Here is an 18873-nt window from a genome sequence, read left to right as displayed (position 1 = left end):
ATTGTTGTGTAGTATTTCATGAATGAATGTACCACAATTTATTTAGCCATTCTCCTGTTGATGTACATTTTGGTTGTTTCCAGTTTGGAGTTATTATTAATAAGGTTGTTAAGAACATTCTTGTAGATGTCTACACATGCACTCCTTTAACTTGGGTATATACCTACAGGTGGAATTGTTGGATAATAGGGAAGATAAAGGTTTAACTTTAGTAGACAGTGACAGTTTACCAAAGGGCATTTCCCAGTTTACATTCCCACCATCAATGAATGAGAGTTCCTCTTGCTCCACATCCTTGCCTACACTTGGTGTCAGAATTTTAGCATTCTGGTGTGAATGTAATGGCTTCTTAGTGTGGTTTAAATTTGCATTTTTCCTGGTTAATAATAACACTGATCATCTTTTCATTGGACACCTTTGAGGAGAAGGGACACATGACAATATTCTTAAAAGATTTCTCTGACTCTTAAGTTTAAAATAGATGAGTTAAGGGGAATTCCCTGATGATCCAGTGGTTAGAACTCCATGTTCGCACTGCAAGCGGCGCAGGTTTGATCCCTGGTCAGAGAGCTAAGATCCCACATGCCATGTAGCAGGGCCAGAAAAAAAAAAGGGGTGAGGTAAGGATCTGCCAGGAAAACCATGAGCATGTTAGTGCCCAAGTGAAGAAACTGTTCCAAAAGAACTGTGTCATGAACTAAGTCAAATGTTAGTGAGACGTAGACTAAATGACAACTGAAAATTAATAAGTAGACTGGCAAGTGGCTTTAAGTTGCTTCTTATCCAAGAGAGAAACTAAGAAAAGGGAGGAAGAAAAGGGAGCACCTGTGTTACTCTGGAAAAAAAAAAATCCTTAACAAGATATGTGGGGGTGAGGCGGGGATAATTAGAAAGATTAAACCCACACGATTGTCAACATCAAGTGCTTGCATTTCAGACCACCAGCCCAAATGGAGTATTTACTAAATCTTCAGGCTGGAAGGATCATCACTAAACACAAAAATCTCTCCTTGTCTTCCAGGGAACTACACCTAGACTTGCAAACAGAAGGGCTTGCTGGCTGAGGGACCACCCTAGGATTCTAGTCCTTTGTCCATGAAGTATTTATGGAGCCCCTATTATGTGCCAGGTAGTCTATAGGCTCTATGGAAATAGCAAAGAACAAAACAGACCAAACTCCTTGCCCTCAGGAGCTGACAGTCTCCTCCCTGTACTTTCCTATAGTCTCACCCTCTTTATTGGGCTTCCATGCTAGCTCAGCTGGTAAAGAATCTGCCTGCAATGCAGGAGACTCCAGTTCTATCCCTGGGTCAGGAAGATGTCCTAGACAAGGGCATGGCTACCCACTCCAGTTGTTCTTGCCTGGAGAATCCCAATGGACGGAGGAGCCTGGCAGGCTACAGTCCATGGAGTCGCAAAGAGTCGGACACAACTGAGCAACTAAGCAAGCACCTTCTTAATTACAAGCTCAGAGAACCTGAGGCTATAGCGCAGAACTAGGCAGATCTAGCCATCACCCCATGAGCCCTGGTAAGACATAAAACTCCCCTTTTCAGAACTAAGTACAATGATCAGCCCCTTTGGCGGAGGGTCAATTTTCCCCAGGGGTACACGCAAGCTGGGAGCAAAGGCCCCACATCTGAAGTGCCATTAATTTGGGTGTCACTGCAATTTTCACGTTGGCTCCAGACAACAGAAATCACAACTGAGGATGGGATTTTAAATCACGACTTTCCAGAGTCTCATTAGGTAATTGATGCTGATCACATTGCTTAATGGGGACCTATAAAATGCTTGCTATTTATATTACAATGGGCAGAGAAAAGGCTCAACTAACCAGATAATTGACTGATGATATGAGGGACTAGGGTGAAGGGGTGGGAAGAGGCATGGAAATGTGAAGTTTCCCTGCATCTGGCTTTTAGTGTCTTATTGGTGATGATTGCTTGACTGGATTCAGAAGAGACTGTGTGCCCTAGTCTTTACAAAGCCCAAAGCTGCTCTTCCCAGGAGCCAGGAGGCTAAGATAAGGATTGTCATTTAATAGGATTCTCTACAGCAGGCTAAATCGCTTGCTAAATGAGCAATTTCAATCATCCTTTCCCATCCACTAGGAGGGAATTAAACTCACTTCTCGTCCAGCCTATACCCCCCACCTCTTACATCCTCATTCCCTCACCAGCAATTAGCAAGAAAGAAAGATGGTCTGGTTGGAGAATAGAAGGTACAGATTGTAGCAAGATGTTTTTTACCAAATCAGGAAGCTGTAAGAGAGTTGCAGCCCCATTCCCCACCCCTGCACTCCCCAGACCACCACTGGAAATTCAGGCACACCCTCCATATGCTGGTCTCCCTAGAACAGAGACCCCAGGGAAGGCAAACTTCTCCAAAACTCACCAAGAAAGGGCTGTAACACTTACTTCTGCAAAAAGAGGGGTAGGATGAGATTAATTTATTTCCTAGGATGAGATTAATTTATTTCCATTATTGAGACTTGGGCCTTTTCAACAAGAAGTTTTGATTAAATCCCACCAATCAAGACATATAAGGCATTCTCATAACCTCCAGGTATTTAGAAGAGAGGTTAGAGAAAAGGAATGAATGATCTTGGGAAGCCAGAAGCCATAACATCTTCCATCTATGCACTGAAATCAGATAAATGGAACATGTATCTGGTAAGGAAGAATTCAGTATTCCCAAATTCTGCCTCTTAGGACCTCACCACATCTGGATTAATTTCTACTTGCTCCATGTGGTTGACCATTTTCTCTATTTCCCTCTCTCTCTCTTTCTCTTCCTCTCTCCCTCCTCTTGTAGGTCTTTTTTGTCTCCTTTTGCATTGGGATTGATAGATGGCATGTCCTGGTTAAGAATGAGAGTTTTCTCCACAAATTGATCTTTGGATTCAACACAACGCTTACCAAAATCCCAGCTGATTTCTCTGCAGAAACTGACAAGCTGATCCTAAAAATCAAATGGAAATTCAAGGGACCCAGAAGAATACAACAGTCTCAAAAAAAAAAAAAAAAAAAAAGAACAAAGTTGGAGTATAATAATCAAGACAGTGTGGTACTGGGATAAGAATAGACATATAGATCAATGGAATAAACTTGAGACCTCAGTATAAGCCCTCGCAATTATAATCAGTTGATTTTCAAAAAAGATGTCAAGACAATTCAAATGAAAGAATAATCTGTTAACAAATGAAGCTGGATATCCACATGTGAAAAAATGAACTTTGACCCCTTTCTCATACTCTATATAAAAGTCGACTCAAAACAGGTAATAAATAGACTTAAATGTAAGAGCTAAAGCTATAAAACTCCCCAAAGAAAATGTAAAAGTAAATCTTCACGACTTTGGGTTAAGCAAAGCCTTCTTAGGTATGACAATAAAAGCACAGGCAATGGAAAACAAAAAACTAAGTGGATTTCACCAAGCTTAAAACTTTTTTGTGCTTCAAAGGATCCATCAAGAAACTGAAAAGGCAGCTCACAGCATGGAAGAGAACATTTGCAAATCATAAATCTGATAAAGGACTTGAATCTAAAATATATAAAGAACACTTACAACTCAATAATAAAAAGACAAATAACCCAATTTTAAAATGTGCAAAGGATCTGAATATATCTTTCTCACTAAAGAAGATATGCAAATGGCCAATAAGCACCTAAAAAAGATGTTCAATATCATTAGTCATCAAAGAAATGAAAAGTAAAACCACCAGGTTGACTATAATTTAAAAAGAGAGATAATAGCAAGTACTGAACAGGATATGGATAAATTGGAACCCTAACACACTGCTGTTGAGATCATAAAGTGATGCAGCTGCTTTGGAAAACAGTCTGGCATTTCTCAAAAGGCTGAACATAGAGTTACCATATGTCTCATAAATTCCACTCCTAGATATATGTATACCCAAGGGAGTTGAAAACAAGTGTTCATACAAAAATGTGTACACAAATGTTCATAGTAACATTATTCATAATAGCCATAAAGCGGAAGTAATCCAAATTTTCAACAACTGGTAAATGTATAAATACAATGTGGTATTTTATGGTATAATCATACAATATGCATACAATGGGATATTATTATTCCATTCCATTAATATTAATGGAATATTATTCAGCAATGAAGATGCTAAAGACTTTGTGTGGATCACAACAAACTGTGGAAAATTCTTAAAGATACGGGAATACCAGACCACCTGACCTGCCTCCTGTGAAGCCTGTATGCAGGTCAAGAAGCAACAGTTAGAACCAGACATGGAACAACAGACTGGTTCAAACTTAGGAAAGAAGAATGTCAAAGCTAGATATTTTCACCCTGCTTATTTAACTTATATGCAGAGTACATCATGTGAAATGCTGGGCTGGATGAAGCATAGCTAGAATCAACATTGCCAGGAGAGATATCAATAACCTCAGATATGCAGATGACACTACCCTTGTGGCAGAATGCAAAGAGGAACTAAAGAGTCTCTTGATGAAAGTGAAAAAGGAGAGTGAAAAAGCTGGCTTAAAACTCAACATTTAAAAAATGAAGATCATGGCATCCTGTCCCATCACTTAATGGCAAATAGATGGGGAAACAATGGGTACAGTGAGAGACTTTATTTTCTTGGGCTCCAAAATCACTGCAGATGGTGACTGCAGCCATGAAATTAAAAGACACTTGCACCTTGAAAGAAAAGCTATGATAAACCAAGACAGCATATTAAAAAACAGAGACATTACTTTGCTGACAAAGGTCTATATAGTCAAAGCTACAGTTTTCCTAGTAGTCATGTATGAATGTGAGGCTTGGACCATAAAGAAAGCTGAGCGCTGAAGAAATGATGCTGCTTTTGAACTGTGGTGTTGGCGAAGGCTCTTGAGAGTCTCTTGGAATGCAAGGAGATTAAACCAGTGAATCCTAAAGGAAATAAACCCTGAGTAGCCATTGGAGGCGGAGAAGGCAATGGCACCCCATTCCAGTACTCTTGCCTGGAAAATCCCATGGATGGAGGAAACTGGAAGGCTGCAGTCCACGGGGTCGCTGAGGGTCAGACACGACTGAGCGACTTCACTTTCACTTTTCACTTTCATGCACTGGAGAAGGAAACGACAACCCACTCTAGTGTTCTTGCTGGAGAATCCCAGGGACGGGGGAGCCTGTGTCTATGGGGATGCAGAGTCAGACACAACTGAAATGACTTAGCAGCAGCAGCAGCCATTGGAGGGACTGGTGCTGAAACTGAAGCTGCAATACTTTGGCTACCTGATGTAAAGAGCTGATTCGTTAGAAAAGACACTGATGCTGGGAAAGATTGAAGGCAGGAGAAGGGGATGACAGAGAATGAGATAGTTGGATGGCATCACTGACTCAATGGACATGAGTTTGAGAAAGCTCCAGGAGATGGTGAAGGACAGGGAAGCATGGCATGCTGCAGTCCATGGGGTCACAAAGAGTCAGACATGACTGAGCAACCGATCAACAGAATTCAGCAATGAAAAAAAAAATGAAGTACTGATAAATACTACATCATGGATGAACCTTGAGAACATTATGCTAAGTGAAAGAAGCCAGTCACAAAATACCATGATACGCAATTCCATTCATGTGAAATGTCCAGGCTAGGCAAATCTATAGAGACAGAAAGTACACTAGTGGTTGCTTAGGGCTGGCAGTTGTTGGGGGGAAGTGGGAAATGACTCCAAATTGGGTACAGGTTTCTTTTTGGAGTAATGAAAATGTTCTAGGGTTGACTGTGGTGATGGTTGCACAACTCTGTAAATATACTAAAACTATTGAATTGTGACTTTAAATGAATAGCATTGTACATAAATTATGCCTCGATAAAGATTTTGTATACACATACATACACATATATGTATGAAGAAAAGCAACAAGCAAGGCAAAAGTTAACTAAAAATTCTATACGAAATAGTTGCACTAAGAGGTCTGATCATTGCATTTAAAAAAATTATTAAAAAGTTCTTAAACCAAATTCTGAGGGCTTTGCCGACCAATTTCAGTTCTGGCACCTGCTGACTTTGTGACCTTGGATAGGTTATTTAACCTCCCTGAGCTATTATCTCATCTGTAAAATAAGCATGAGGTCATTATGAGGATTAAATGAATTAACATGTAAAGATACCTGGCACATAGGAGATGCTCAGTTAATGAAAACTATAAAAAGTCAAAGAATAGCAGTAACCAGAGAAGGAGAGAAGAAGAAAAAAATAGTATTTATGGGCCAAGACCACTTTCATACATTTCTGCCTATATTGTGGAAGGACTCTAGGAACAAAGAAAAACCTCTGGACTCTGAGAAGGTGGAAGGCTAAGAGATCAGGCATTCCTGAAAAAAAAAAACAAAAAAACAAAAACAAAAAAAAACAAAATAAAACAAGTGCTGCAGTAGAGTTATAGACTAGGTGCTCAGGGACAGAGGAAAAGGCTTTTAAAGTGGAGGAGACTCTTTTTAAAAAGTGGGGGAGATTTCCTACAAACAGTAAATGCTGATGAGAGTGTGGAGAAAAGTGAATCCTCCTACATTGTTGATGGGAATGTAAATTGGTGCAGCCACTATGGAGAACAGTATAGAGGTTCCTTAAAAAACTAAGAATTAAACTACCATGAAGTGAAAGTGTTAGTCGCTCAGTTGTGTCTGACTCTTCACGACTCTATGGACTGTAGCCTGCCAGGCCCCTCTGTCTATAGGATTCTCCAGGCAAGAAAACTGGAGTGGGTAGTCATTCCCTTCTCCAGGGGATCTTCCCGACCCAGGGATCGAACCCAGGTCTCTGCATTGCAGGCAAGTTCTTTATATCTGATCCAACAGGGAAGCCCAAAACTACCATCCAACCCAGCAATCCAACTCCTGGGCATAGATCCAGAGAAAACCATGGTTCAAAAGGATACATGCACCTGAATGTTCACTGCAGTGCTGTTTACAATAACCAAGACATGGAAGCAACCTAAATGTCCATCACAGATGAATGGATAAAGATGTAGTATGTATATACAATGGAATATTACTCAGCCATTACAAAGAATGAAACAATGCCATTTGCAGCAACATGGATGGACCTGGAGGTTATCATACTAAGTGAAATAAATCAGACAAAGAAAGACAAATATCACATGATATCTCTTATATGTGGAACCTTAAAAAATGATACAAATGGACTTATCTTCAGAACAGAAACACTGACTTAGACAACAGACTTAAGGTTATGAGGGGAAAAGGGGAGAGGAATAGATTGGGAGTTTGGGATTGACATGTACACATGACTATATTTAAAATGGATAACCTACAATGGAATACTACTCAGACATAAAAAGGAATACATCTGAGTCAGTTCTAATGAGGTGGACGAGCCTAGAGCCTATTATACAGAGTGAAGTAAGTCAGAAACAGAAATATGAATATCGTATACTGACGCATATATATGGAATCTAAAAAGATGGTACTGATGAATTTGTTTTCAGGGAAGCAATGGAGAAACAGACATAGAGACCATAACTATGGGCATGGGGGGAGGGGAGGAGGGAGAAGGTGAGATGTATGGAGAGAGTAACACGGAAATTTACAATACCATATGTAAGACAGATAACAAATGGGAATTTGCTGTATGAATCAGGGAACTCAAACAGAGGCTCTGTGACAATCTAGAAGGGTGGGATGGGGAGGGAGATGGCAGGGAGGTTTGGGAGGGAGGGGACATGGGTGTACCTATGGCTGACTCTTGTTGATGTATGACAGAAAACCACAAAATACTGTAAAGCAATTATCCTTCAATTAAAAAATTAAAAAACAAAAAAAAATTTTTTTTTAATTTAAAAAACAAAATTTTAAAAGTGGATAACCAACAAGGACCTCCTGTATAGCACAGGGAACTCAGATCAATATTCAGTTATAACCTAAGTGAGAACAGAATTTGAAAAAGAATGGATGCTTGTATGAATATAACTGATACAATCTCATATAATCTCTGTGCTATACACCTGTAACTAAAACAGTATTGTTAATCAACCATGCTCCAGTACTCCAATATAAAATTAAAAATTTTTTAAATAAATACAAATAAATAAAGCAGAGGAGATGTAAAGATTTGGCCAGGTGGGAAAGTGATGCATGCACCCCTGTCCCCCCACCACTGTGGGTGCCAAGAGGAGGTGAAGCACACCCTCCCCCACCCCCACCCAAGCCCTGTGGAGAAGGAAACTGGAGAGAGTCAAACTAACACAGACAGAGACTATTTGTGGCCAGCGTGGTCAATGAAGCTGGCACATGAGAGAGAAGGTGGCACCTGCCTTCCTGGACTTGTAAGAGGTAGCTGACCCTCGGGAGCTCCTCCTCTCTCCCCTGTTCCCACCTCCTCTCAGCCCCTAAGCCTCTGGATCTCCTCCCTCCCACCAGCCCTCTTTTTCGGAACATCCCGATGCACTGTGGGCAGAGCGTGATGCCTCCATCACTCCTCCCTTCAGTGACTCATCCCCAAGACTGGGGGTGGCAGGAAGTGCCAGGGCCCTAGAGCTGCAGTCCCATCCGGATTCTGGCAGCTTAGAGACATCCTATCTTCTTCCCTCCTCCCCCAACCCCCGCCACCTCCTCTACTTTCAGCTCTGACTCTTGATGCTTCTGTGTAAGAGACACCCACCTCCCCCAAAACTCTTGCTGCCTTTTCATTCCTCCTCAGTCCCTAAATTCCAGCTCCCAGGGGTTGCTGGAGTTGTAGGGGGGAATGAAACAGCCTCTAGGGAAGCAAGTACAACCCAGACTTAGGGGCCTTTCATCAGGGGAAGTAGCCAAGTAAGAGCTATACCCCCATGAGAGCAGGCCTTTGAGGGGGCTTGCCCATGACGTAGAAAGCATTCTGAGCAACACTTAAAACAACAACGAAATTATTTTACTACCTCCTAAGGACTTCATAAGTTTTCTCATTTATTCCTCACAACAGCCCTATGAGGCAGATACTATTACCATTGCCATTTTGCAAATGAGAGAAGTGAGGGGAACTAATTTGGCAAGTAGCAGACTGGGACTCAAATCCAGACTCTTAACCACCAGGCTTTTCTGCCTGTTTTGGGAACAGAGGGCTGTGTAGGCCTCCTTGAGTGTGCTCTCAGTAATGTAGAGGAGCATACATAATCCTGAGCTTCTCAGTACAGCTGCCCTGAGGTCTGGCTGGGGCTAAGAGCTTTGACCTTATTATTCCCTTCTTATTCCCATTGCCTCTGTGGACTTGCCCCACTCTCCACTGCTTAGCGGTGGGAATGTGGAGAGCTACTTCTAGGATTCTCTCTCCCTCAGGAGCTTATCTTCCTATTAAACCTCTAGGACAAACAAACATCAACATGTTTCAGGAGTGCCCAAGGGCTACTTAGATAGCAAAGAAGGAGCATCGCTTATAGGTGCAGCCAACAGAAGGAGACAACAGACACTCAAGCATGGGTTATCCCAGGTTTGCAGACATTTAGACACCTGTCACACTGAAAGGGCACAGAGATGGCCCACGTGGCAAGAGAAATAATAACACCCTTGAATTATGCAGCACTTTATAATTTTTCAGGCACTTTACAAACATTTGATTCTCCAGATGACCTCCAGAGGAGGCAGGAAGCATTTTTTGTAAGCTGTTGCCACATACCAAGTTTTCCCCCCAGAGGAGGAAAGGCAAGGAGGCAGGCAAGGCAGTGAGTGAGTTAACTAAACCCAAGCCCCAGTGGGTAATTGATAGTTTTAATGGTGACTTTATCCTCAGACTCCTCGGATATCATATTTCCACTGGATTACCACATTTACATAACAGTGCAGAGTGAGAGACCCTGATAAATCTTCTCTGCTTGGGGATGAATACAGTGCAAATGTACTTTGTTGACAGCGATTTGTTTTACTACACTCCTGCCCTTCAGTTTTGGGAGGAAAGAGCAAGGCTATTATGAAGAGGGGGGGGAAGGAGGGGAAAATGGAAAGGGAGGGAGGAAGACTAGAGATCTGGAAAGAGAGGAATGAGTGAGAGGGTTAAGGATGGAGAGAAAAGGAGAGATCTGGGCAAGCTGGAAAAAGGAAGCAAGAAAGGAAAGAAGGAAAGCCATCTCAGCAGTCAAGGGTTTTATGGCAAAAGGGATGGAATGATTCTGTGCCATGTGGCTGGCTGCTGGGGAGCAGTCCACAGTAGTGGGGTGAAAAAGACTCAGGGGTCTTTTGGGTGGCTCTCACCTTTATAGCTAGTGAAGAGAGGCTGGAAGAAGGAGAGTCTCAGGGCACAGAACTCCTTTAAAGACCACTTAAGATGTCATAGAAGACCTCTTTGAGCCTCTTCTTGCCACATTCCACCACTCTCCATCCCCCTGTATCAGAGAACAGGTGGGCTTCTAGGGGCATGAGGACTGGGCTCAAAGAATCCCTGGAGTCCTTCTGATCCAGAGGCTTGGATTTCAGGCTCTGTTCTGCCACTAACTGAGGTGGATGGTTTTAATCCCCTAAAATCTCAGCTTCAGTTTCTCTACTGGTAAAATGGGAATTTATCCTTCTATCCAGCAAACATCGACTGATTGTACACCAGACATTTTCTACAGAGCAGAAAATAAGATAGATAATAGTCCTTTCCTTCAGGGAAAGACAATCCAACAAAGGTAACAATACTTCTGAGAAACAGGCCTGTCTGAGAAACAGGCCCTGTCCACAACAAGATAAGAGAGAGTTCATTCTGTGCCAGGCACTGTGCTCCGTGCTCTGTGTGTTAATTCCCTCACAGAAACCCAGTGAAAACACTCCTATTATTATCTCCATTGCATCTTGGCTGCGAGGACAGATGACAACACCTTAGTTGTCAACACACCCCATCTTCAACACACCCCATCCTGTAATCCTGTTTCATTGTCTTCACAGCATTGACCACTGTCTACAATGAGTGTATTAACTCGTGTGCTGATTGCCTTATTCACACCTGTATCCCAAACATTTTGAGCAGTTTCTGATGATGCACAGTTGGTTCTCATTAACTACATGTTGAAGGGATGAAGGAACAAAGGATAGGGACCTCCTGGAGAGTGAGTGCCTCCCTGCCCTCCATGCAGGGTGATGATGACAAGGGGGATCTGAGGGCGGGTGCTCAAGATGCTCTATCACTGCAGACATGAAGGGGGCTATTATCAGCTAACCTTTCTTTTGGAAAGAAGCAGTGTGTGTTATTCTCTCTAGTCTTCAGCGGTGTTCTTTGTAACTTCCCTCAGATAATCTGCCCCTTCCTGTCCCATGATTCATTCTACTTCCTCTAATTGTACCCTCTTCAATTTCTGTCTCACTCTCATTCTTGTTCTTTTTGCTTCCATGCTTCTTTTTTTCTCTTTGAGAGAAAGCTCATCCAAAGAATCGCAAATTGGTGATTTCAAAGGCCAAGTGGAAGTTCAGTCTTGTGTCAAACCCTTCTTCCAATAGAGGGTACTTTTATCCAACTTTAAAATGGGCAGAAGCTTAAAAAAAAAAGAGAGAGAGAGAGAGAGAGGCAGTTTTTTTAACGAGTGCTGGTGGACCTGTGGGAGAGGGGTCTCAGGATCACAGAACTGACCTTCCCACATCCTCATCCAGAGAAGCCTCATCAAAGCCTTAACCATAGGAGTCCCATAACAAACACATATCTATTTCCTCTCCCACTTTGTGTGTTATTTAAGTGTTACTTGCAGTAAATATCAATCAAAGAATAATAAGCCTGGCTTTCCCTCCCTCTTTGGGTTTTGAAAACTCCTCAGCCCATTGCATAGCAGGTTCTGCCCAGGATGTAACCAGCAAGGCCATGGGTTAAATTTAGGAGAACCATGTCACTACATGGCTGACAATATTGTTACCAAAAGTGGAATCTGGCTGCTCACCGCTCTAAAGCCAATGAAGAGGCAAGGCTGGTGGAAAAGAAAGCTTGCTTTATTTCAGAGGCTTCCAACCAAGGGTGGGGCCAGACTCCTGATGTCCAAAGTCAAACTTACTTCACTGGCAATCAGTGGGCAAGAGCTTTTTAGGCAGAGGGAGGGGGCTACATGCAGAAACAGCACAGTCAACTCTGTTAGGGTTAGGCATCCTGAAATTGGCCATGCAGTGGTCTGATTAGCATCATCTTGATTATTTTAAGTACAGTTACTCTTCAGTTCCAGAGTCCATTTGTTCCTGTTTTTTTGAGGGAAATTCTTGGAATCATGGAAACTTATGCCATGGCTACAGTTTGGTCATGATGGAGTTAACATCTTCCACCTTGTGGGGGTTTCAATATCTACAAGACAGCTCAGAGGAATACGACTTGGAATAGTATTTATAGCCCTTGAAGAGGAACTAAAGGTCCTTGACTTTGTTTAATGATTAAACTATTATTTGGTCTTGTTTGACTGTTTTTCTTTGCTTACACATTTTCTCATTTCTGTGTTTAAACTTATTCCTTGGCTAAAGTTTTTTCCAAGGACAATATGCCAGCAAAAGTCTTAAGGGGCACAAAAATAAACTCAAAATGGATTAAAGATCTAAATGTAAGACCAGAAACTATAAAACCCCTAGAGGAGAACATAGGCAAAACACTCTCTGACATAAATCACAGCAGGATCCTCTATGACACACCTCCCAGAATATTGGAAATAAAAGCAAAAACAAACAAATGGGACCTAATTAAAATTAAAAGCTTCTGCACAACAAAGGAAACTATAAGCAAGGTGAAAAGACAGCCTTCAGAATGGGAGAAAATAATAGCAAATGAAGCAACTGACAAAAAATTAATCTCAAAAATATATAAGCAACTCCTGCAGCTCGATTCCAGAAAAATAAATGACCCAATCAAAAAATGGGCCAAATAACTAAACAGACATTTCTCCAAAGAAGACATACAGATGGCTAACAAACACATGAAAAGACGCTCAACATCACTCATTATCAGAGAAATGCAAATCAAAACCACAATGAGGTACCACTTCACACCAGTCAGAATGGCTGCTATCCAAAAGTCTACAAGCAATAAATGCTGGAGAGGGTGTGGAGAAAAGGGAACCCTCCTACACTGTTGGTGGGAATGTAAACTAGTACAGCCACTATGGAGAACTGTGTGGAGATTCCTTTAAAAACTGGAACTAGAACTGCAATATGACTCAGCATTCCCACCGCTGGGCATACACAGCAAGGAAACCAGAATTTAAAGAGACACGTGTACCCCAATGTTCGTCACAGGACTGTTTATAATAGCCAGGACATGGAAGCAACCTAGATGTCCATGAGTAGACGAATGGATAAGAAAGCTGTGGTATATATACACAATGGAATATTACTCAGCCATTAAAAATAATACATTTGAATCAGTTCTAATGAGGTGGATGAAACTGGAGCCTATTATATGAGTGAAGTGAAAGAAAAACACCAATACAGTACACTAACACATATATATAGAATTTAGAAAGATTGTAATGATAACCCTGTATGCGAGACAGCAAAAGAGACACAGATGTATAGAACAGTCTTTTGGACTCTGTGAGAGAGAGCGAGGGTGGGATGATTTGGGAGAATGGCATTGAAACATGTATAATATCATATGTGAAACAAATCACCAGTCCAGGTTCCATGCATGATACAGGATGCTCAGGGCTGGTGAACTGGGATGACCCAGAGGGATGGTATGGGGAGGGAGGTGGGAGAGGGGTTCAGCGTAGGGAACACATGTACATCTGTGGTGGATTCATGTTGATCTATGGCAAAACCGATACAATATTGTAAAGTAATTAGCCTCCAATTTAAATAAATAAATTTATATTTTTAAAAAAGTCTTAAGAGGAAGGACCACAGTATCCATTTCAGTATATTAGAGTGGTTGGGAAAGTGGGCCTGAAGATTCCAACAGCCCTGAGTCTGAAGCCTGGCTTCTCAGTGAGTAGACTATAGATGACACGGGCAGAAGTTGTGTCAGATGAGTCTTTGGGTACTTTCCTCAAATCAGGCATTCTCTGAAGGACCACCATAGCCCCGTGTGTTAAGTCAGCTTGACAGTTCGAACTGGGGTTATCTCTTGCAGAAATGTCCAACACACAGGATTCTGAGTGCCTCAAAAACTCAGCTTTTTCTTCTTTGCATCCCTAGAGTCAGGCTACATGCAGGACATACAAGAAGCACATTGTCCAGACCCAAAGATACTCATTTACTCCCTCTAGATACTGTTGTTCCTTGAGACTTTGTTATGCTTAGCACCTACTGTGTGCCAAGCACCCTAAATATGTTATCTCATTTAATCCCATAATGGCCCTTGAGTTAAGGATTAAATGAGACAATAAGCATTATCGCTCACCTGGACTATGGAAAGAGCCTCCTTCTAGAACACTGAGTTCTTCCTCATATGATACCTATAGCCTATTCACACAGCAGCCAGAGAGCCTTTTAAAATCATGTCACTCCTCTGCTCAAAACCCTTTAATGAATGTCCCCATTTCACTCAGCATAAAGTCCAAAATCCCTAGCATAGGATTCTGTAGTTCTGTAATTCCACAGGGCCCTCTATTACCTCCCTAACTCCAGGCCACAAAGTTTATGACCTCCTGCCCTACCATTATCCGCCTTGTTCTCTCTGATAAACCACACTGGCTTCCTGACATTCCTCAAATACTGCTGCATACACTGTTGGCTCAGGCCCTTTGCACTGGCTATCCTCTGTGCCTACAAAGTGCTTTTCATTTTTAATTTTTGGTTGTGCTGGGTCTTTGTTGCTGCTAAGGTCTTTCTCTAGTTGTGGCAAGCGGGAGCCGCTCTACTTGCTGTACACGAACTTCTTATCGTGGTGGCCTCTCTTGTTGCGGAGCACAGGCTCTAGGGTACAAGGGCTTCAGTAGTCGTAGCTCCCAGGCTCTAGAACACAGGCTCAGTAGTCGTGGCTGGCTTAGTTGACCCCTGGCATATGGGATTTTCCAGGATCAGGAGTCAAACCCGCATCTCCCGTATTGGCAGATGGATTCTTTACCACTGAGCTACCAGGGAAGCCCTATAAAGCTTTATCCTGATGTGTCCATGGTTTGCTCCCTTGCTTATTTCAAGTCTTTACTCAAGTGTCACTTTTTCACAGAGGCCTTTCCTGACTCCCGTGATTTTTTTTGTGTGGGGGTGAGGGGGGCTTGCCATGTGGCACATGAGATCTTAGGTCCCCAACCAGGGATCGAACCCATGCCCCCTGTTTGGGAGTGTGAAGCGTTAACCACTGGACCACCAGAGACGTCCTCCCTACCCATCCCTGTCGTAATTTTAAATATGCCTACAAACCATCCAATACTCTTCCCTTCGAGAAGTGGAACTCAGTTATCCTCCCCTTGAATGTTGGTCCAACTTAGTGACTGCTTCTAAAGAACAGAATATGGCGTAACAGTGTGTGACTGCTAAAACAAAGTCATAAAAGGCATTATGATTGCCCTAGTCTGATCAGGAGAAAACATCAGACAAACCCAAACTGAGGGACATTTCACAAAATACTTCATAGTACTTTTGAAATTCTCAAGGTCATGAAAAACAAACAAAGACTGAGAAACTGTCACTGATCAAAGGGGACTAAAGGAACATGACGACTAAATACAACGTGTCATCCTGGATTGAATCCTAGAACAGAAAAAAGGCCATTGATGGAAAAACTGATGATATCTGAATAAAGTCTATAGTTTAGCTAATAGTAGTGTACCAATGTTAATTTCTAAGTTTTGACAAATGTACCATGGTTATATAAGATATTAATGTTAGAGGAGCTTGGATAAAGTGTATATGGGAACTCTCTGTACTATCTTTGCAACGTGTCTCTAAATCTAAAATGATTGCAGCATAAAAAGTGGCTTCCTCGTTGCTCTCTTTCTTGACTCACACACTGCCATGCCATGGGGATACTTAAATGGTGAGGACCACGTGGCGAGCAACTGAGGCCTCCAGCCAAAGCCGTGTGAGAAGCCATCTTGGAAGATCCTCCAGTTCTAGTCAAGGCTTCATTCACTGCAGTCCTGACTGACCCCTTGAGTGCAGCTTCAAAAGAGATCCTGAGCCCACACTACCCAGCTTAGCCACTCTTGAACCTCAGAAATCGTGAGAGATAATAAATGTTTATTGTTGCTTTAAACCTCTAAGTTTCAGAGCAATTCATTATGCAACAACAGACAACTAATACATGCCCTAATCTAAAGGTCTCCTTATAGTCACATTCAACCCCCTTTCTGATCTTAATTTTCTTCATAGTACTTACTATAGAACAGCTTGTTTAACTTGTCTCCACACCAGAATATGAGTTACATGCAATTGAAAACTACGTCCCTAGCCCCTAGAATTGTGCCTGACACACAGCAAATGCTCAATGAGGTATAGTTGCTGTAGATATTACTATTGGATAATAAAGGGTTAGGTAAAAATTCCTTCCCTTTGTCCTTACCTGGAAAAAAAAAAACCTTCCCCTGAGGTTCAGGGTGGAGGATCAGGGCAATATGGCACCAGGAAATGTGAGCAGAAATGAGTGTGAAACCCTGATTCCTAAGTTCAACCTCCTCATCCACTGAGATCCCTTAGATAAGCTCTTCTTCCCTTCTGGGTCTGTTTCCTCACCAAAAAATTCTAAAGACTGGGATGAACTACAAGTCACCAAGATTTTTTTCTTTGGCTCTAACAACCAATGATTCTAAGAGTAGGCTGGAAGAAAGAAGTGCAAAAGTTCAATTCTGGAGCCAGAGGAAAGGGGAGGGATGAAGAATGTGTTTATCTTCCACAGGGACCAGGCAGAAGCTGTGCCTACAACCTGGAAACCTTTTTGCATTTGATAACCTACTCCTTTGCCCCAGGCCCCGGTGCCCTGCTCCCCTCTTCTGCAAATCCTTCCTGGGGCCTGGGTTAGCTACCTGTGGCTCCTATTTTCCTTCGCATAAGTCTTTATAAGACACTTTTCAAATAGTATAGTAATGGAATCTTTGTGTCCTGGAGCCAAACAAGCAAGTCCCAGGAAATACTCCTAGTTCTTACAATTCCCTCCATGGAATATGAATTCTAAAGGGGAAAAGGAAAGAGAAAAGGGAGAGGGAGAAAGACTAGGTCTGTGCTGGGACTCCCCTAAACCCCTGCGCTTTCCCTCTTCTCTAGTCTTAGGCTCACTACCAAGCGAAGCATGCCTACCAGCCTGCCCGCCTCTGTCTCACCTATGTACACGGTCAAATGCCACTTATGTGAGCCATGTTATCTTTACCTGCTCCTCCCTCCCTTAGTGACCATGCCCCTCCCACAACAGACTTACCCTAGGTACCTTCCTAGGGTAAGTCTCCAGATCTCCAAAAACTTCCTGCTATTTGGTATGAAGTCATTTCCAGAAGAACAGCTTATGTAAAAGTTTTAAAAAACCTGGTATGTTCTAGGAATAACAGGTAGCATGTGTCATGTTTAATCATGTTAAGTGAGGTTGGAAATAGTGGAGATGGAGCAGGACAGGTAGGCAGGTAGTAGCACTGGTGGAGAATTTTGTCTCATGGGCCATGGAAGCCACTGAAGAATTCTGCACAGGTTGGAACTCACTCCTCTTCTTCTCAGCCCTCTTCACTCACATCCCTTCCTATCTTTTTCTGTACCCATCTTGCCCCTGGCATCCCATTTGGCTCATATCACAATCTTAATAACATCAAAAATGTATTGAGAACTTTCACTATGCAAGCCTTCTGTTCATACTACCTCATTTCAACCTTTTAGTATACATGAGATAGATGTTATTATTGTCCCCATGTAACAGGTGAGAAAACTGGTTCCAGTGATTTGTCCAAAACTGCAAATCAAGGAAGAAGCAGAGCCCAATTTTTTAAGCATACATTGATTGGTCCATGCTCTCTGCCCTTTCCCAAAATCTCTCCTTTGGGGGAAAAATTAGAGATGTCCATAGGAGGTTGTGAAGTCTGGAGACAGAACAGGAAAGAATCCAGAGACTAAATAATTCTGGAACAGAGATTTCCAGGCTCTGATGGAACCTATCTCACCCAGTTGTACTGCCTGGCTATGCTTACCAGGCAGTCTTTTTCTGTTTTCCCACTCCCTGTCTTGACCCACTTGCTTCCTCCAGTTCCCGTATTTTCCTTCACCTCCTTGGATTCTGCTTGCACTTATCCTTCAGATTCTGGGTAATGCATTTGTTCTGAACATGCCTAGATGGACCAGGACCTTCTAAAAGCCTCCAGATAATTCAAGTATCTGGAGAGGTTAGCCATACCTCTTCCCTCTTCCCCAAACTCTAACAAAAGAGGGCTGGCCTCATCCAGGGCTTCCAAGGCTCTTCAGTAAAGGCTAGTTCCTCTCTATCTCATCTCCTACACCTGTGCCCTCTTACAAGCTGAAAACACATAACCACAAGACCTTCTCAGAATATGCCAAGTTCCTGAAATCTTTGCACATGTCTTTTCCCTCTCTGGAATGCCAACATCCCCTCCACACCAAATTTGTCACCAGGAAAACTCCTAAGTATCTTCAGTCTTGACTCAAACCTTGAACTTTATCCCCACCAACATCACTGTTCAGTCCAGCATTCCTTGCATGGACTATTCCTTCATTGGTCTATAGGTTGCTACTCTGACCCCACACCATCTATTTCCCTCACTGTAACCAGAGTAATCATCCTAGAATGTAAACTTAATCTTATCACCTCCTTTCTTAAAGCTTTTAAAGGTTTCCATGTCCTCAAAGTAAAGACATAATCCTTAACCTGGTTTAGAGCCTCTTCTACCCAACTCTCACCCATTTCTCTAAAAGGTGTGTCTTCCAACTGAGTCAACCACCATACTGGTACTCCAGCCAGATTTCCGGACACTTTTACTCAGTTCCTTGAAACTTGCTATTCTCTCTTGACCCTACATGATGTTCCCTTGGCTTGGAATTCT

This window comes from Capra hircus, chromosome 7 (genome assembly GCF_001704415.2).
Source record: "Capra hircus breed San Clemente chromosome 7, ASM170441v1, whole genome shotgun sequence".
NCBI lineage: Eukaryota > Metazoa > Chordata > Mammalia > Artiodactyla > Bovidae > Capra > Capra hircus.
This window is presented reverse-complemented; position numbering follows the sequence as displayed.